The sequence below is a fragment of the Orcinus orca genome, chromosome 17 (assembly GCF_937001465.1).
Source record: "Orcinus orca chromosome 17, mOrcOrc1.1, whole genome shotgun sequence".
In the NCBI taxonomy this organism is placed as follows: domain Eukaryota; kingdom Metazoa; phylum Chordata; class Mammalia; order Artiodactyla; family Delphinidae; genus Orcinus; species Orcinus orca.
Genome location: NC_064575.1, coordinates 66,148,148 through 66,153,615, shown reverse-complemented (window position 1 = coordinate 66,153,615; position 5,468 = coordinate 66,148,148). Strand labels below are relative to the sequence as shown.

Below are 5,468 nucleotides of genomic sequence, written 5' to 3'. Positions count from 1 at the left end.
TAAGAGGAGATTCCATAATATAGAAAGCAAATGAAGCTGAAGGGATCAGAGGATGAAAAGGACCAACATATTTTCAGGGGTATGAAAGTTAGTAATACAAAGCTATTAAATAACCTGTGAGTTAATTAATATATTTTTTATATATATATATATATATATATATATATACTTTTTTTCTTTATATATTGCAGTTTTAACACACTGTGTTTTTTTTCCCATTTATTTAAAGAGTTATTCCATGAGTTTTTAAGAATTGGTTCCCAGGGAATTCCTGGGTGGTCCAGTGGTTAGGACTTGGCGCTTTTACTCCCAAGGGCCCAGGTTCAATCCCTGGTTGGGGAACTAAGAACCCACAAGCCACATGGTGTGGCCAAAAAAAAAAAAAAAGAATTGGGTCCCAAAACGTACAGAAGGAACGGTCCCTTCCAAAGTTGTAAGTTAGATCATGAGAAATTGTCAGTATTATTGAAAGTTATTTTTAAAAATAGAGTTTCTCTCTTGGTTGTCAAAGTCAATACATTTCCCACTACTCAGACGGAAATCAGACCTTTACCACAAAGAGAATGCTCTTTAAAAATGGCAGTCTCTTGGGCTTCCTTGGTGGCGCAGTGGTTGAGAGTCCGCCTGCCGATGCAGGGAACACGGGTTCGTGCCCCAGTCCGGGAAGATCCCACATGCCGCGGAGCAGCTGGGCCCGTGAGCCGTGGCCGCTGAGCCTGCGCGTCTAGAGCCTGTGCTCCTCAACGGGAGAGGCCACAACAGTGAGAGGCCCGCGTACCGCAGAAACAAAAACAAAAAAAAAATGGCGGTCTCATAGCGTCTAACATAATAGCTTATTAGGTTTAAAAGAGAGAAGAGAGAAAGAGGGAAAGAGAGAGAATAAATACCTTGGCTACCATCAATAAAAATTATATCTTTAAAAAAGGTTTTATATTAGAGAATTCTGTCGCAAAACACCGTTAGATAAAATATTATCCTAAACATATGATATTTTAAGTATAAATAAATAGGGTAACTCCCAGAATGTATCAGGTGGACTCAGGGCAGAGGAACTACAGCGAGTGTGCAGGAGTTGGAGAAAGATTCGCCTTTGTGAAGAGTCAGGCATGAGCATTATGGAAAAGGAAACCCTAGGAAGGAGAAGTCTCATATTTGAGTCTGTAGGATTTGCTAAAGGGCCCGGAATATACATTTTTTTAATTAATCATTAAATTCCACAGCCTGACACATTGCCACACACGATGGTTCAATAAATATTTGTCAAGCAGTTTGATACCAATGATGTCTGTTGAGCACGTACGTAGATGTCAACTCCTTTCTTGCTTCTTCTTGTCTTAAATGGTGAAATGATACCTAGAGCAACAGGCATCATGTTCCAACCATAAAGCCAGTATTCCAAGGATGATAGGGCAGGAAGATGTAAAAAATGTTGGTCTTTGAGGTTATCAAGGAGCTGTTTCCTCCAGATGTTTTGTTATGTGAGTACTTAAATGTTTTATTCCCCCTTTTTTTTTTTTTTCCTTTTGAGTGCAAATTTATATTTGGGGTTTTTTTCCTCTTTTTTATTGAAGTATAGTTGCTGTACAATATTACATGTTACAGGTGTACAATAGAGTGATTCACAAATTTTAAGGGTTATACTTCCTTTATAGTTATTATAGTTTTATATTATAAAACTATAGTTTTATAGTTTATAGTTTATATATTATAAAATATTGACTCTATTCCCTATGTTGTACAATATATCCTTGTAGCTTATTTTATACCTAACAGTTTGTGCCCCTTAATTCCCTACCCTATATTGCCCCTCCCCTCTTCCCTCTCCCCATTGGTAAGCACTAGTTTGTTCTCTATATTTGTGAATCTGCTTCTTTTTTATTATATTCACTATTTTGTTGTATTTTTTAGATTCCACATATAAGTGATATCACACAGTATTTATCTTTCTCTGAGTTATTTCACTTAGCATAAAGTCCATCCATGTTGCTGCGAATGGCAAAATTACATTCTTTTTTATGGCTGAGTAGTGTTCCATTGTGTGTGTGTATGTGTGTATGACATCTTTTTATCCATTCATCTGTTGATGGACACTTAGGTTGCTTCCATATCTTGGCAATTATAAATAGTGCTGCTATGAACATTGGGGTGCATATATCTTTTTGAAATACTGTTTTTGTTTTTTTTGGATGTATACCCAGGAGTGGAATTGCTGAGTCATATGGTAGTTCTATTTTTAGTCTTTTAAGAAACCTCCATACTGTTTTTCACAGTGGCTGCACCAATTTACATTCCTACCAACATCATACAAGTTTTCCTTCTCCACATTCTCACCAACATTTGTTATTTGTAGACTTTTTTATGATAGCCATTCTGACAGGGATGATTTGATATCTCATTGTGATTTTGATTTGTATTTCCCTGCTAATTAGCAATGTTGAGCACCTTTTCATGTGCCTGTTAGCCATCTGCATTTCTTCTTTGGAAAAATATCTATTCAGTCCTTCTGCCCAATTTTTAATTGGGTTGTTTGTTTTTTTGTTGTTGAGCTGTATGAGCTGTGGAGGTAAAAGACCTGTACTCAGAAAACTGTAAGACACTGATGAAAGAAATTGAAGACGATACAAATAGATGGAAAGATATACCATGCTCTTGCACTGGAAGAATCAGTATTATTCAAATGACCATACTACCCAAGGCAATCTACAGATTCAGTGCAATCCCTATCAAAATACTAATGGCATTTTTCATAGAACTAGAACAAATAATTTTAAAATTTGTATGGAAACACAGAAGACCCCGAATAGCCAAAACAATCTTGAGAAAGCAGAACAGATCTGAAGAAATCACACTTCCTGGCTTCAGACTATACTACAAAACTACAGCAATCAAAACAGTATGGTACTAGAATAAAAACAAACACATAGATCAATGAAACAGGATAGAGAGCCCCCCAAAATAAACCCACACACTTATGGTCAATTAATCTATGACGAAGGAGGCAAGAATACACAATGGAGAAAAGACAGTCTCTTCAACAAGTGATGCTGGGAAAATGGGACAGCTACATGTAAAAGAATGAAATTAGAACATTCTATACCACCATATACAAAAATAAATTCAAAATGGATTAAAGACCTAAGTGTAAGACCAGATACTATAAAACTCCTAGAGGAAAACATAGGCAGAACACTCTTTGACATAAATTGTAGCAATATTTTTTTGGATCCATCTCTTAAAGCAAAGGAAATAAAAACAAAAATAAACAAATTGGACCTAATTAAACTTAAAAGCTTTTATGCAACAAAGGAAACCATCAGCAAAATGAAAAGACAAACTACTGAATGGGAGAAAATATTTGCAAATGATATGACCCATAAGGGATTAATATCCAACATAAATGTTGGATAGTCTTTTTCCCTGAAACCACTGTTATTTATTACTTGTAGGAAAAAAAAAAAGGTTATTTATTACTTGCAGAAAAAAGCATTCTTCATTGATACACCCCTAAAAGGAAAACTGTATCTTTTTTCCAGGTCCTGAAAAATAGGCCTGGTCTGATTTCACAGCAGCACCCCCAGATAAACAAACAAACAAACAAAATCACCTATTTGCTGATGACTGCAATTCTTCATGCAACAGAACACTTTATCTAGAACATGTGATATTGACTCATAGTTAATTGTATAGCACCTGCTTTTGGCATTATCTTTGGGTCTGCTCCAAGAGAGAATTTCCTGTTTTAGGAACTTCTGGGCTTGCAAATTCAGATAACCCTCAACATATCTATTTTTTGGTTATTACAGGTTTCCTGGTTCAGCCATTGCTAAGCTTTTGTTCTCAAACTAATCACTCTGCTTCTTTGTATTACATAAATAACCACCTCTAAAACTTCCCCTCATAAACCATAAACCTGGGTTCTTCCCTCAAATAGTCATAGATCACCATCTGTGCCAGTTATCAATTTATTGTCTCTGAGCTCCAAGTTCACCTTTGTTTTGCTTTGTGATACAGGAGCTGGACCATGCAAATATTTTCTCTTGTCAGCTAGTGCAGTGTTAGGCTTTGTCAGCAGGGGGCATGGAACAGAAAGCAGCATATGGGACACCCAGTGGCACTCATGCACCAACAAGTTTAGCCAGCACCATGCAGAATCTCACTAGCAGCTCAGAAAGTGACTTACCAGTGAGCCTCACCAGCATCCCAGAGGGCTGATTCCCAACTAGTTTTACTAGGGCCCCAACAGGTGGTTTCCAGCCAGACCTGGCTGGTGGCACTTCAGCAAATTCTCTGTTACTAAGTAGGCCACAGCCACACCCTCTCCAACAGGGTCTGGATAGCAGTGTTGGCCTCCTTCCAAGTCTTTTCCTTCCATGGGTATGAGACTCAGCTGTAGAAGTAGTAGCTCCTCCCTACCTCTGCTATTCTTGTGTTCTGCTGAGTTCACTTTATTGCTAAGCTGTAATCTCCTGTTATTTAGTTAACTATTAATTATTTATCCCTTAATAGTTACTCCCTGCTATTAGTTCATTATTAGATAATAATTCTTTATATTGAAATGTTCCACTCAATTTATTGAGCTATTTATGTCTCCTGGCTAGACCCTGACTGACACATGTTCTTTAGGTCATTCATAGGAATTCTGTATGGGCTATCTTTATTTTACAAAAATGTCAGGAGTCTACTGACTTCCAAAATAAATCAGCCTATCAGTTGTAGTGTTAAACATGTAAGGCCAAATTTCCGAGCCTGGTAATCCAGTACATTAAAATTAAATAGTATATATTATTTTGCAAAGGTCCAGGAATCAGGAAAGATTCAAAGACATTGAATTTCTGTTGTGGTAGCCTTCCTTAAACCCACTAACATTTATTTTAATTGTAGTTCCAAGGTAATATTTCAAATAGTCTGAGAACGAAATTGCACATGTAAATACTTCAATGTTTAGGGAAGTATTTGGGTATTAGAAATGGACTCTGGTATTGCCTACAATTCAAGGATTTGAAATTTTTTATCTCTACTAATAATGAGCTTATAGGCAAACTAAATTTTTAAAAAGCTATACTTTCAACCCACACAATTGAATATCAGAACATTTGAGATTTTTAGGTTCTGTGCTATCCTTTGTCAAGAATGACCCAAGTAGAGAAAATATTTACAAATAATATACCTGATAAGAGTCGTGTCCATAATATATTAAGAATTCATACAAGTCAACAACATAAGGTAAACAACCCAATTAAAAGTGGACAAAGTATTTGAATACACATTCTCCAAAGAGGAGACATAAATGGCCAACAAGCGTATGAAAAAATGCTCAATGCCATTAAAGAAATACAAATCAAAACCACAATGAGATACCATTTCACACCCACTTGGATGGATAGAATTAAGAAATAATAATAACAGAAAATAACTAGTCGTGGTGAGGATCTAGAGAACTTGGAACCCTCATACATTGCTGGTAGGAA

At 36.4% G+C, this 5,468-nt stretch overlaps 1 non-coding gene across 1 annotated transcript; it reads left to right on the top strand.

Moving 5' to 3' along the window:
* The first annotated feature begins 269 nt into the window (after positions 1-269).
* On the top strand, positions 270-342 carry TRNAK-UUU (transfer RNA lysine (anticodon UUU)). The gene has a single exon. It is a non-coding gene; the product is annotated as a tRNA-Lys (tRNA).
* Positions 343-5,468: the final 5,126 nt, after the last annotated feature.